Source organism: Salvelinus sp. IW2-2015, unplaced genomic scaffold (genome assembly GCF_002910315.2).
Source record: "Salvelinus sp. IW2-2015 unplaced genomic scaffold, ASM291031v2 Un_scaffold1234, whole genome shotgun sequence".
NCBI classification, from domain to species: domain Eukaryota; kingdom Metazoa; phylum Chordata; class Actinopteri; order Salmoniformes; family Salmonidae; genus Salvelinus; species Salvelinus sp. IW2-2015.
In genome coordinates this window covers 8,203-23,674 of record NW_019942789.1, presented here as the reverse complement: position 1 = coordinate 23,674, position 15,472 = coordinate 8,203, and the positions used below count along the sequence as shown (strand labels likewise).

At 42.6% G+C, this 15,472-nt stretch overlaps 1 pseudogene; it reads right to left on the bottom strand.

The window, feature by feature from the left end:
• Window positions 1–6: 6 nt before the first annotated feature.
• On the bottom strand, window positions 7–14,308 carry LOC112070145 (uncharacterized; annotated as a pseudogene).
• Between the last annotated feature and the right edge of the window lie 1,164 nt (window positions 14,309–15,472).

Here is a 15,472-nt window from a genome sequence, read left to right as displayed (position 1 = left end):
TCTTTAGTCCCACCTTCTGATTGAAGCTTTCCCCACAGTCACCACAGCTGATAAGGTTTATCTCCTGTGTGAGTCTGTATATGCTCATTTAGAGTGCCCCTTCTCATCGAAGCTTTCCCACAGTCACCACACCTATATGTTTTTCTCCTGTGTGAGACAATATATGTATTTTAAGGCACCCCTTATGCTTAAAGCTTTTCCCACAGTTACCACAGATAAATCGTTTCTCTCCTTGTTGAGTTCGTATATGTTCATTTAGGCGCCCCTTCTCATCAAGCTTTCCCCACAGTCACCACAGCGAAAGGAATTATCTCTGCTGTGAGTCCGTGCATGCCTGGTCAGGTTCCCCCTCGTATTGAAGCTTTTCCCACAGTCTCCACAGCTAAAAGATTTCTCTCCTGTGTGGAGTCGTAAATTGCACTTTTAGGTTCCCCTCTTATCGAAGCTTTCCACAGTCACCGCAGCTAAATGGTTTCTCTGCTGTGTGAGTCAGTACATGTATCTTAAGCACCCTTATGCCGGAAGCTTTTCCACAGTCACCACAGATAAATGGTTTCTCTCCTGTGTGAGTATATATGCATAGTTAAGACGCCTTGCGATTAAAGCTTTTCCCGCAGTCTCCACAGCTAAATGGTTTCTCTCCTGTGTGAGTCAGTTTAGCATGGTTAGGTACCGCTTGAGCCCAAAGCTTTTCCCACACAGTCACCACAGCTAAATGGTTTCTCTCCTGTGTGAATCAGTACATGTTCAGTTAGGTTCCCCTTCTGATTGAAGCTTTTCCCACAGTCACCACAGCTAAAAGGTTTCTCTCCTTTGTGAATCCTCATGTGCCTGGGGAGACCTCCTTTGTATTTGAAGGTCTTGCCACAAACAGGGCAGGTGCAGGGTTTCCCACCATGACAGAGTCGGACATGGGCCTTTAGTTTACAGGTGGAGTTGTAGCGGTTCTGGCAGGAACTACATTCACTGGGTCTGTTACTGAAGAGAGTCACATGTCTCTGCAGGTCAGCTTTCAGAGCAAATGTTGCACCACAGTCACAGCAGTGGTGAGTTTTTCTAGCTGTAGTGCTGGGTTTGGAACAGTGTTCCCCCAATGTTGGGCTGGGATCCAATGGTGGGCTGTTGTCAAGCCCTACTGGGTCATTGCTTACAGCTGAACTGTGGCTGCAGACAATGTTTTGATTATCTGGAGGGTCACAGGGACTGTAGAAACCCTTAATGTGGGTCACAATGACAAAAGGTTTGAGATCCACTGGTTTAGAGTCACTCTCTCGGTTCTCCACAGTCTGGGTTTGGGGAAGAGTCAAGGACTGAAGTGGGTCCTCCTGATCACGTTCACTTTTTACACAAGGAGGAGTGAATATGGAGTCTTTGGTATCAAAGAGCCCTTGAAGCTGCTCTTCCTCCTGACTGGTCCTGAGATCCTCCTGTTCCTCTTTAATCTGTGTGGGCTCTGGGTCCTCCTGCTCCAGACTGTGACTCCACTCCTGCTCACAGTGCTGCTGCTCAGGGGGAACCTCCTCTTCAGAGACAGAGAGCTGCAGGGAGTCTGGAGGGAGGGAGAGGAGGAGCAGACGTATTTATAACAGAATTTGGAATCACTCACGAATTATAGATCTCTATGACATTCAATTTCAATGTTCTTCCTTAGCATGGATCTCTATAATCTATACAGCCGGAGTGCAGATAGCTAGCTAGGTATTTGCTTCCTTAGCATGGATCTCTATGATCTATACAGCCNTAGGTATTTGCTTCCTTAGCATGGATCTCTATGATCTATACAGCCAGAGTGCAGATAGCTAGCTAGGTATTTGCTTCCTTAGCATGGATCTCTATAATCTATACAGCCAGAGTGCAGATAGCTAGCTAGGTATTTGCTTTCCTTCACACAAGCCATATAGGTGGTGGGTTAACATGCCAAGAGTGTGCAAAGCTGTCATCAAGGCAAAGGGTGGCTACTTTGAAGAATCTCAAATATATTTTGATTTGGTTAACACTTTTTTGGTTACTACATTATTCCATATGTGTTACTTCATGGTTTTGATGTCTTCACTATTATTCTACAATGTAGAAAATAGTACAAATAAAGAAAAAGCTTTGAAGGAGTAGGTGTGTCCAAACCTTTGACTGGTACTGTATGGATATAATTGTATTTATTTTTTGAAGGTGCTTGTTGTTGTTGGTGTTTCTCTGTAATACTACTAGACACCTAGCAATTTTCTGAAGTTGGTTTTAGCTAGTTTCCCAATCTCCCAACTTCATAACTGGCTACCCAGAAGCCATTTCAGGCTATCAATCAAGTTAGAGTAGCTAGCTTGTCTAATATCTTAGCTGGCATGCCTGCTGACAAGGTTAGTAGACTTTAGAAAAGCAAGCAAATACAAAATGTACTAAATAAGACTCAGATTCATTTCAATCTTTTACACAGATTTTTAGCAGAGAAGCATATTTAGTTTCTTAAAATTTAAAATTTAAAACACCAGTCAGGAGGATACAAGACAGCTCAAGAGATATGCAGAAAAATGAACATATTTTTTTTTACATAGAATTAAGCATAATGATGATGGCTCTAGATTGCAGGAAAAATGAGTTTCAGGTGTTTGAAAAGTGCAAAATTCTCCAACTTCCGGACGGGGTGTCTAGTCCGTCTCCGGACCACGCCCAACAGGAGTGGTCACATCCTTTGTGCCCCCTCAGATTTTTGTGACGCTGCTAACCTTGACCTATAAGAACTAAAGGAAAGTGGGGGGTCGTCTGAATGGGAAACTAAGCTGCCTGACTAGAATTAACCAGAAGGAATGGATAGAATCAGCTGACTGGAACTAACCAGAAGGAATGGATAGAATCAGCTGACTGGAACTAACCAGAAGGAAAATGGATAGAATCAGCTGAACCTGGAACTAACCAGAAGGAATGGATAGAATCAGCTGACTGGAACTAACCAGAAGGAATGGATAGAATCAGCTGACTGGAACTAACCAGAAGGAATGGATAGAATCAGCTGACTGGAACTACCAGAAGGAATGGATGAATCGCTGGACTGGAACTAACCAGAAGGAATGGATAGAATCAGCTGACTGGAACTAACCAGAAGGAATGGATAGATCAGCTGACTGGAACTAACCAGAAGGAATGGATAGAATCAGCTGACTGGAACTACCAGAAGGAATGGATAGAATCAGCTGACTGGAACTAACCAGAAGGAATGGATAGACATCAGCTGACTGGAACTAACCAGGAAGGAATGTGATAGAATCAGCTGACTGGAACTAACCAGAAGGAATGGATAGAATCAGCTGACTGGAACTAACCAGAAGGAATGGATAGAATCAGCTGACTGGAACTAACCGAAGGAATGGAAGAATCAGCTGACTGACAACCAGAAGGAATGGATAGAATCAGCTGACTGGAACTAACCAGAAGGATGGATAGAATCAGCTGACTGGAACTAACCAGAAGGAATGGATAGAATCAGCTGACTGGAACTAACCAGGAAGGAATGGATAGATTCAGCTGACTGGAACTAACCAAGAAGGAATGGGATAGAATCAGCTGACTGGAACTAACCAGAAGGAATGGATAGAATCAGCTGACTGGAACTAACCAGAAGGAATGGATAGAATCAGCTGACTGGACTGGTACCCTGTGTATACAGCTATACTGACTGGCCATTTTTGACAACAACGGTTTTGGAAACCTTTAAAACTTTCCTTTCATATCACCGCAAAATAATTGTATAAATATAAGAGGTGTTTTGCGTTTCCCTGAACTACAGCGCATTCTGAAAGTGTTCAGACCTTTATCCACATTTTGTTAAGTTACAGCCTTATTCGAATTATTATTTTTCCCTCGTCAAGCTACACACAATACCCCATAATGACAAAGAGAAAATTGGTTTTTAGATATTTTAGCAAATGTATTAAATAAATAAATACCTTATTTACATAAGAATTCAGATCCTTTGCTATGAGACTCGAAATTGAGCTCGGGTGCATCCTGTTTCCATTCATCATCCTTGAGATGTTTCTACAACTTGATTGGAGTCCACCTGTGGTAAATTCAATTGATTGGACATGATTTGGAAAGGCACACACCTCTATATAAAGGTCCCACAGTTGACAGTGCATGTCAGAGCAAAAACCAAGCCATGAGGTCGAAGGAATTGTCCGTAGAGCTCCGAGACACAGATCTGGGAAAGAGTACGAAAAAATGTCTGCAGCATTGAAGGTCCCCAAGAACAGTGACCTCAATCATTCTTAAATGGAATAAGTTTGGAACCACCAAGACTCTTCCTAGAGCTGGCTGCCTGGCCAAACTGTGCAATCTGGGGAGAAGGGCCTTTGTCAGGGAGGTGACCAAGAACCCAATGATCGCTCTAACAAGCTCCAGAGTTCCTCTGTGGAGATGGGAGAACCTTCCAGAAGGACAACGATTTTCTTTGAACCTTTATTTAACTAGGCAAGTCAGTTAAGAACACATTTTTATTTATAATGACGGCCAAACCCGGACGACGCTGGGCCAATTGTGCGCCACCCTATGGGACTCCCAATCATGGCCGTATGTGATTCAGCCTGGATTTGAACCAGGTACTGCAGTGATGCCTCTTGCACTATGATGTAGTGTCTTAGACCACTAAGCCACTCGGGAGCCCATCTCTGCAGCACTCCACCAATCAAGCCTTTATGGTAGAGTGGCCAGACGGAAGCCACTCCTCAGTAAAAGGCACATGACAGCCCGCTTGGAGTTTGCCAAAAGGCACCTAAAGGACTCAGACCATGAGAAACAAGATGCTCTGGTCTGATGAAACCAAGATTGAAATCTTTGGCCTGAATGCCAAGCGTCACGTCTGGAGGAAACCTGGCACCATCCCAACGGTGAAGCATGGTGGTGGCAGCATCATGCTGTGGGGATGTTTTTCAGCGGCAGGGACTAGGAGACTTGATCGAGGAAAAGATGAATGGAGCAAAGTACAGCGATCCTTGATGAAAACCTGCTGCAGAGCGTTCAGGACCTCAGACTGGGGCGAAGGTTCACCTTCCAACAGGACAATGACCCTAAGCACACAGCCAAGACAGGAGTGGCTTCGGGAATGGCTCTGAATGTCCTTGAGTGGCCCAGTTAGAGCCCGGATTTGAACCCAATCGAACATCTCTGGAGAGACCTGAAAATAGCTGTGCAGCGACACTCCCCTTCCAACCTGACAGAGCTCGAGAGGATCTGCAGCGAAGAATGGGGGAAACGCACAAAATACAGGTGTGCCAAGCTTGTAGCGTCATACCTAAGAAGACTCGAGGCTGTAATCACTGCCAAAGGTGCTTCAACAAAGTACTGAGTAAAGGGTCTGAATACGTATGTACATGTGATATCATTTTTTTTTTTAATGATAAATTAACCAAAATTCCCCAAAAACTGTTTTGAGGGAGTGTGCAAATGGCATACTGACTGCAGGAATGTCCACCAGAGCTGTTGCCAGAGAATTAAATGCTCATTTCTCTACCAACATCAACATCATTTTAGAGAATTTGGCAGTACGTCCAACCGGCCTCACAACCGCAGACAACGTGTATGGTGTCGTTGGGAGAGTGGTTTGCTGATGTCAACGTTGTGAACAGAGTGCCCCATGGTGGCGGTGGGGTTATGGTATGGGCAGGCATAAGCTACGGACAATGACCACAATGGCATTTTATCGATGGCAATCCTTGACCGCTGGCTACGTCCCTTCCGTCTTCAAGAGAGCGAGAGTTGCACCCCTTCTAAAAAAAACTACACTCGATCCCTCCGATGTCAACAACTACAGACCAGTATCCCTTCTTTCTTTTCTCTCCAAAACTCTTGAACGTGCCGTCCTTGCCAGCTCTCCTGCTATCTCTCTCAGAATGACCTTCTTGATCCAAATCAGTCAGGTTTCAAGACTAGTCATTCAACTGAGACTGCTCTTCTCTGTGTCACGGAGGCGCTCCGCACTGCTAAAGCTAACTCTCTCTCCTCTGCTCTCATCCTTCTAGACCTATCGGCTGCCTTTGATACTGTGAACCATCAGATCCTCCTCTCCACCCTCTCCGAGCTGGGCATCTCCGGCGCGGCCCACGCTTGGATTGCGTCCTACTGACAGGTCGCTCCTACCAGGTGGCGTGGCGAGAATCTGTCTCTGCACCACGTGCTCTCACCACTGGTGTCCCCCAGGGCTCTGTTCTAGGCCCTCTCCTATTCTCGCTATACACCAAGTCACTTGGCTCTGTCATATCCTCACATGGTCTCTCCTATCATTGCTATGCAGACGACACACAATTAATCTTCTCCTTTCCCCCCTCTGATAACCAGGTGGTGAATCGCATCTCTGCATGTCTGGCAGACATATCAGTGTGGATGACGGATCACCACCTCAAGCTGAACCTCGGCAAGACGGAGCTGCTCTTCCTCCGGGGAAGGACTGCCCGTTCCATGATCTCGCCATCACAGTTGACAACTCCATTGTGTCCTCCTCCCAGAGTGCTAAGACCTTGGCGTGATCCTGGACAACACCCTGTCGTTCTCAACTAACATCAAGGCGGTGACCCGTTCCTGTAGGTTCATGCTCTAACAACATTCGCAGAGTACGACCCTGCCTCACGCAGGAAGCGGCGCAGGTCCTAATCCAGGCACTTGTCATCTCCCGTCTGGATTACTGCAACTCGCTGTTGGCTGGGCTCCCTGCCTGTGCCATTAAACCCCTACAGCTCATCCAGAACGCCGCAGCCCGTCTGGTGTTCAACTTTCCCAAGTTCTCTCACGTCACCCCGCTCCTCCGCTCTCTCCACTGGCTTCCAGTTGAAGCTCGCATCCGCTACAAGACCATGGTGCTTGCCTACGGAGCTGTGAGGGGACGCACCTCCGTACCTTCAGGCTCTGATCAGGCCCTACACCCAAACAAGGGCACTGCGTTCATCCACCTCTGGCCTGCTCGCCTCCTACCTTCTGAGGAAGTACAGTTCCGCTCAGCCCAGTCAAAACTGTTCGCTGCTCTGGCACCCCAATGGTGGAACAAACTCCTCACGACGCCCAGGTCAGCGGAGTCAATCACCACCTTCCGGAGACACCTGAAACCCCACCTCTTTAAGGAATACCTAGGATAGGATAAAGTAATCCTTCTAACCCCCCCCCCTTAAAAGAGTTTAGATGCACTATTGTAAAGTGGTTGTTCCACTGGATATCATAAGGTGAATGCACCAATTTGTAAGTCGCTCTGGATAAGAGCGTCTGCTAAATGACTTAAATGTAAATGTAAATGTAAATTTGAATGCAGAGAAATACCGTGATGAAGATCCTGAGGCTCATTATTGTGCCATTCATCGCCGCCATCACCTCATGTTTCAGCATGATAATGCATGACCCCTGTCTCAAGGATCAACTCTATGCGAAGGAGATGTGTCGCGCTGGCATGAGGCAAATTGTCACACCAGATACTGACTGTTTTTTTTAAACCAAGCCTGTACTTTTTTTTAAAGGATATCTGTGATCAACAGATGCCATATCTGTATTCCAGTCATGTGAAATCCATAGATTAGGGCCTAATTTATTTTATTCAATTGACTGATTTCTGTCTATAAATTTTAACTCAGTAAAATCTTTGAAACTGTTGCATGTTGCGTTGATATTTTTTGTTCAGTATAGACAGAGCGTATCACACTTGACCAAATCCTCATCCTCAGCTAATCAAAAGGAACGGTTTAGCACAATGTGGCACTGGAGTCAGAATGGAACAGAAATGTGTGGAGCTGCTGTCCAAGCAAAGAGAAAGCACTGACACGTCGGGGCTAAAACCACTTCTACAAAATGTTGAAATGGTGACCACAAAGCCTAAACAGTTAGAAAATGTACTAGAACTATTGCTAACTATCAGTAGATCTACATACAAACCTATTCTACATAGTTTTATCTCTGGTGTGATCCGCAGCAGTCTCCGTAGCAGATCATTCTCCTCCTGGTACTCTGCTCAGTTTCCTCAACCGCACAAAATCTCCACAGCAGCAGATGCCGTTAAACATTCATTTAAAAACACACAGAACAAGTGTAGTTTAGATGTTTTCAGTGGACTGAGAGTTGGGTATTCAGCTCGTACGGGTTCTTGACACGGGTCCTCCTGATCACATTCACTTTTCACACAGGAAGGAGTGGATATGGAGTCTTTGGTATCAAAGCGCCCTTGAAGCTGCTCTTCCCCTGACTGGTCCTGACTTCCTCCTGTTCCTCTTTAATCTGTGTGGTTTCTGGGTCCTCCTGTCCAGACTGGGGCTCCACTCCTGCTCACAGTGCTGCTGCTCAGGGGGAACCTCCTCTTCAGAGACAGAGAGCTGCAGGGAGTCCTGGAGGGAAGGAGAGGAGGGGCAGAGGTTACCTATAGACTTTAGACATGCCTGAGTGCACAATGCCATTTCTAAATGCTTTTGTTAACGCAGACAAAACATTTTTTATATATATTTTTTATTTATCTGTTTACGATGTTTCAATACAAAAAAACAGATATACAAACATTGACATTCACTTCAGTTGTTGAATGGAAACACAAATTTAGAGGACAAAACAAAACTTAACACTTATTCAGAAAAAAATAAAATTCCTACTCATAGAAGCTTGCCACATCGACTCGGTACTGGTACCCGTGTATACACAACAGTATCGTTACTCATTGTCAGTGTTCTCCACTGGATTTTTTTAACAAGGTGGTGCTACTGAGTACGAGGGCAGTGCCCCACTCTGGACTCAGAGATTTTAGCGTTTTCTTACACCTGTAACTGCCATGTCCTGCAATCTAAAGCAAAACATGTCCTAATATGATGACACAATTTTACAATAGTGGAGGCATTCAGTCCATAAGATGGCGCAGCGGCTCTCGCATTCTTTGGGGAGAAACCCTGATTGCGTATTTATTCTTAGTGTTATCTTTAATTATTTCTATCCCTGCGTTGTTAGAGGGACATAAGTAAGCATTTCACTGTTAGTTTATTCCTAATTTACGAAGCATGTGACAAATACAATTAGATTTGAAGGCTTTAGATAAGTAATCAAATATGCAGACAACTATTTCATAATTTGCCTAATTATAATTGTAAATGACTCCAATGGTTTATTTAATCTTGTAAAGTACACATTCGCAGCTAAAAGCTTGATTGATGTAGGCCTGTAGACAACATATACAGTAGTTAGGTAGAAAATAAATATACAATTCTCTATTTACCTAAGCAGTTTACTAATTGAGTAGAACTATAGCTAACTATCAGTAGATCTATATACGAACTATTCTACATAGTTGTATCTCCGGTGTGATCCCCAGCAGTCTCCGTAGCCGATCATTCTCCTCCTGGTACTCCATTACCGTTTTCTCTCAACTTTCCCGAAAATACCACAGCAGCCGCGTTTAAAGCGCTCATTTAAAAAACACACGAAACAACTGTAGTTTATACATATTTCAGACGACTGGGAGTTGGGTAGCCTATTTAGTTCAGTCAGTAGCTAGCTAGGTCTTTCTTTACTCACAAAAAATAACGTTCAAAATCAAAACAATGTCACCTCAGAGAGGATCAGGCGAAGCGAGAGGTTACACTCTCTGCCAAAAATAAGCCGGATGGTTTCTATGGGTTTTATTTCGGACCTAATCTTGTCGCCTGCATTCCCACTTTTGGGACAACGACTCCCATTGTCTGGACTGAGTGACATGAAGCATCTCATCATTACGTTCATACTCCAATTCCTACTTCCGTGTTCTAGTCGAGGAACGTTTTGAAACTCCTTGGTTCTTCTGGAACCCGGAAACGCACAACAGCGTCGCCAGCTGGATGGGGGTTTTACTATTGTGCAAGGCAGCCAGCCTACAGACCAGAGGTGTAATACTACAAAGCATGTCCTGAGTTAGCCAGCTAACTTGCCTAAAAAAATATATATATAGCTTGAAATGGGCTTGGTCAATTTGATCTACCAAAAACACATATCAAACTTTAGCTTTCTCAATCGACCCTGATTATCAGTCATTATTTTTGGTTGTTTATCAAAGTTATTGAACCTACTTTGTAATATAAACTGGGTGATTCGAGCCCTGAATGATGATTGGCTAACAGCCGTGGTATATCAGACGTATACCACGGGTATGACAAAACATTTATTTTTTACTGGCTCCAGTTACATTTGGTAACCAGTTTATAATAGCAATAAAGCAGCTCAGGGGGTTTGTGGTATATGGTCATATACCACGGCTAAGGGTTGTATCCAGGCACTCCGCTTGCGCTCCGTGCATAAGAACAGCACTTAGCCGTGGTATATTGGCCGTATACTACACCTCCTTGTGCCTTATTGCTTAATGATACCCCTCAGTCAGTGGAGGCTGGTGAAAGGAGCCTTAGGAGGACGGGCTCATTGTAATGGCTGGAATGAAATCAACTACTGGCCTCAGTAGTAAAGTAGTAAAGGGAAACGATGACTACATGTAGACAAACAGTGGTTTATCATCAGTACAGGAGGATGTGGGAGAATCAAATCTTCCTCAGGAAGTCGACTGTTTATCATTACTCATATACGAGATCAAATCAATATCATCAATGAGCAGCATTAGGTCCAGAATTGATTAGAAATACATTTTCTGGAAAGTATCACTTACATTTTTAATGAATCAATAACATCCGTCAAACATTATCTCAATACCCTGAGAGACATTCACAAAAAAATGACCAAGATATTTCCCGTTTCTAACAACATGAAAATCAACAGACTTTGAAAGCAAATCTGTAAGATTCTCATAAAACAGTGAACTACTTTTTGACCAGTACCTCGTCATTCAAATCAAACTTTATTTACATAAAACGTTTAACACAAAAGTAAATCCATCACACATTTAATTTATCTCTACCCAACTGCATGAATGATCCAGAGTTGCTTTGCTTTCCTAAGACTGTTGTCCACATCCCGCCTTAGTTTCAGGGTTCATGGCGTTCACATCACTGAGAACCTGACATGGAACACACCACCACCACATGGTCAAGAAGGAGCACCAGCCACTTCAACTTCTGCACAATTGAGAACATTCTGATCGGCTGCATCACGGCCTTGTTATTCTACTGTTCTACTGTTTTCCTACTGTTCTATTGTTATTCTACTGTTATTATATTGTTCTAATGTTATTTCTACTGTTCTATTGTTATTCTACTGTTATTTCTATTGTTTATTCTACTGTTCTATTGTTATTCTACTGTTTTTCTATTGTTATTCTACTGTTCTATTGTTTTCTATTGTCTATTTTATTTCTATACTGTTCTATTGTTATTCTACTGTTCCATTGTCACCATACTGTTATTCTATTGTTATTCTACTGTTCTATTGTTATTATACTGTTATTCTATTGTTATTCTACGGTTATATTGTTATTCTATTGTTATTCCTAGCTGTTCCATTGTCAACTACTGTTATTCTATTGTTATTCTACTGTTCTAATTGTTATTATACTGTTTCTAAACTGTTTTTCTGCTGTTATTCTACTGTATTTCTATGTTATTCTATTGTTATTATAACTGTTATTCTTATTGTTACTCTACAGTTATTCTACTGTTATTCTATTGTTGTTCTTATTGGTATTCTACACTGTTCGACTGTTATTCTATTGTTATTCTACTGTTCTATTGTTTATTCTACTGTTTGTACTGTTATTCCTAGCTGTTCTATTGTTATTCTAAAAGTTCTATTGTTAATTCTATTGTTATTCTACTGTTATTCTACTGTTCGAGCTGTTATTCTATTGTTATTCTACTGTTATTCTAATTTCTTATTCTACTGTTATTCTACTGTTCGACTGTTATTCTAGTTCTATTATTATTCTACTGTTCTATTGTTATTCTAACCTTTCTACTGTTATTCTTCTGTTATTCTGTTTTTCTACTGTTCTTGTTATTCTTATCTGTTCTATTGTTATTCTACTGTTATTATACCTTTCTACTACTGTTTTCTATTGTTATTTCTTCTGTTATTCTACTGTTCTATTGTTATTCTAAACTGTTACTTTTTTATTTTATATTGTTGTTGTCAGAGGTGAACCAAGAGGTAAGCATGTCATTGTACTGGGCTGTTCATTGGGCAGGATTCAGTTATGCCTAGCCACGGGGCACATGCCGTTACGTCATCAGGTGGAAAGGGGGAGGGTGGAGATCCCTTTCTCAAATGGAGAACAGTCATCCCTGTGCTGGCTCGTCATGTGTGTGAACAAGGCAAGATGGTCCATACGTTCCAGAAACAGAACATCAAATAAGTATTGTAGAAAATCAACCTGAATTTCATCATTGGCTTGAGATAAAAGCTTCATAATAGACCTATGACCTCTACTATTACACTATGATAAACAGTACACTATAGTACATTTTCTCATTTTTTTCTAACATGTGTCTCTACATCGACTTTGGCTATTTTGCCGACTCTCGTAGGCTTTTGGTATCGAAGGCACCTGGGTCACACAAGGAAGGCGGACATGTCCCACGGTTTACAAGAACTAGCAATACAATGCAATCTTTCACCTCGGCTGATAAAACACCTACACGGGCGGCCCGGCCAGATTAATAGAACTGCCTAGATGTCCGATCCTGGGGGACAAAACAGCTGATTTGTGCGGTATTCAGGATAATCATAACCAGGGATTAATCGAACACCGGATGGGACGACTATCTTCTGACAAAATATATTTTTGTAATGATTCTTTGCTCCTGATGGAACGAGTAGAATTGTAGATTCTTCTTGCAAAATGAGCGTCCAACACTAGAGACTCATAATGTCTATATCACAGGGCTCGGAGCAACCTATGTTGTTTATCTCCTATGTGAGGTCAGTTTATGCTTCCCTAGGTCGCCTTGCTGAACTGAAGCTTTTCCAGTCACCACAGCTAATATGTTTTTCTCTCCTGTGTGAATCCTCACTATGCCTGGAAAGATCTCCTTGTATTTTGAAGGTCTTGCACGAACAGGGCAGGGGATCCACCCTGACAGATACGGACATTGACATTCAGTTTAACAAGGTGGAGTTGTAGTTTCTTTGCCGAAGCTGGCCATTCACTGGGTCCTTCTTGGGAGAGTCACATGCCTCTGCAGGTCAGCTTTCAGAGCAAATATTTAAAAAAGCATAGATGCTTGTTGTGCCTTGAGCAAGCACTTCCCCCCACAACAAACTGTTTCCAAGGGTGGTGGTAGTGACGGCCGCCCCGCCCGCTCCAACCTCATATATATATATATATATATACACACACAGTGGGGCAAAAAAGTATTTAGTCAGCCACCAATTGTGTCAAAGTTCTCCTCACTGGTAAAAGAATGAGATGAGGACTGTATTTTCATCAAAGGTACACTTCAACTATGACAGACAAAATTAGAAAAAAAATCCAGGAAATCAATTGTAGGATTTTTTATGAATTTATTTGCAAATGATGGCTTTTTTGCCCATCTGTATATATATAGTATATATGTCTCATTTTAGGAGGAGTTGGATAAAAAGCCGGAATAGTTGAATTTCCTTGGACTTTGGTGTATATTACTTACTGTCAATTTGATTTACATACAATGTTTTGCAAAAGTCAATTGATCGCAAAATCTATATTTCTGTTAACCCAAGCATGGAATGATCCAGAGTTAAGAAACAGCTTTAAACAATAAGCAGGGCTAAGACAAACTTTAATGTCACATTAAGTTTAAACTGAATGCAAAATGTGTCGTTTGGCACTCTGTTACAATAAAAGGATGAAAACACACATAAAACATACACAAACACATTAAACATTACATGTCAGAATGAAAACAAAAAAAATTAAACAATCCACCGGCGGTACCCGAATTGTAATTGAAGACCTCAATCAGGGATTTGTATACACGATCAGGTTGTGAAGTTTGCCTTGGCATTGGTAAAAACGTCATACTAAATCTTAAGTAGGGAAAGAAATGGCCTTCCTTTTTGTAGATGAGGTAGATGGTTTTACTGGAAGCTAAGTTTGTGGCCGAAAATTGTTCCCAAGTATTTTAAAATGTGTCACTTGCTCACGTCTTTCCTCGAGAGAAGGGCTTTTCCATTTCCCAGCTTTCTTCCTCCAAGGCAACAGTTTTTATAGTTCTTGGTGACGTTAAGGTCAAGGAGCTATTGTCAACCACGTCAAAGAGGCCAGTCAATGAACTGGGAGTAGCTGGGATGGATCTTAACCTCATGCAAGCAACCAGAGCCATGTCGTCTGCATATTTGATGAGGGCATAACTCACTGTTGCTTCCTAAGAGATTTGTCCAATCATGCTTTTTATTCACTCTTACCTGACAGCCACATCTCTTTGGTCTAATTGCTCTCCACTCTTTCAGTTTCTGTCCTGTTTTCTTCCCTTGTGATTTTATCACATGCCTCAGCAGTATGAGATTTATGAGTGAATCTTTACCACAGACGGAGCAACCATGTAGGTTTCTCTCTGTGTGAGTCAGTATATGCTCCTTAGGTCCGCTTCTGATAAAAGGCTTTTCCACAATCACGCAACACTGTATGGTTTCTTCTCCTGTGTGAGTCCGTATGTGTTCAGTTAGGTGCCCTTCTCATCGAAGTTTTCCAGTCACCACAGCGAAAAGGAATTACTCTTTCTGTGAACGTCCGTATATGCGTGGTTAGGTTCCCCCTCTGATTGAAGCTTTCCACAGTCTCCACAGCTAAATGGTTTTCTCCTGTGTGAGTCCGTAAATTGCATGTTTAAGGTTCCCCCTCTATTGGAAGCTTTTCCCACAGTCACCCCAGCTAAGAGAGTTTTCTCCTGTGTGAGACAATATAATGTATCTTAAGGGACCTTTATGCCTGAAGCCTTTTTCCCACAGTCTCCAAGATAAATGGTCTCTTCTCACTCTCCTGGTGTGAGTCCGTATATGCATGGTTAAGACTCCTTGCGATTTACAGCTTTCCCGCAGTCTCCAAACTAAAAGGTTTCTCTCCTGTGTGAGTCAGTTTATGCATGGTTAGGTGTTCGCTTGAGTCGCAAAGCTTTTCCCACAGTCACCACAGCTACAATGGTTTCTCTCCCCGTGTGTGTAGTTTAATGAATGCTTAGGTTCCCTTCTGCCAAAACTTTTCCGTTCCCACAGTCGCCACAGCTAAAAGGTTTTCACTGTGTGAGTCAGTTTTTGAACAGTAAGGTGTCCTTCTGAACTGAAGCTTTTCCCAAGTCACACAGCTAAAATGGTTTTCTCCCTGTGTGACTCAGTACATGTTCAGTTAGGTTCCCCTTTCTGATTTGAAGCTTTTTCCACAGTCACCACAATAAAGGGTTTCTCTCCTTTGTGAATCTCAAATGTGCCTGGGACAGATCTCTTTTGTATTTGAAGGTTCATTCCAAAACAGGGCAGGGTTGCGGGGTTTCCACATGACAGTAGTCTGACATGCCTTCAGTTTACAGTGGAATTTGTTTCTGTTTATTGCGAAGGCAGCATTCACTGGGTCTCTTCTTGGGGAGAG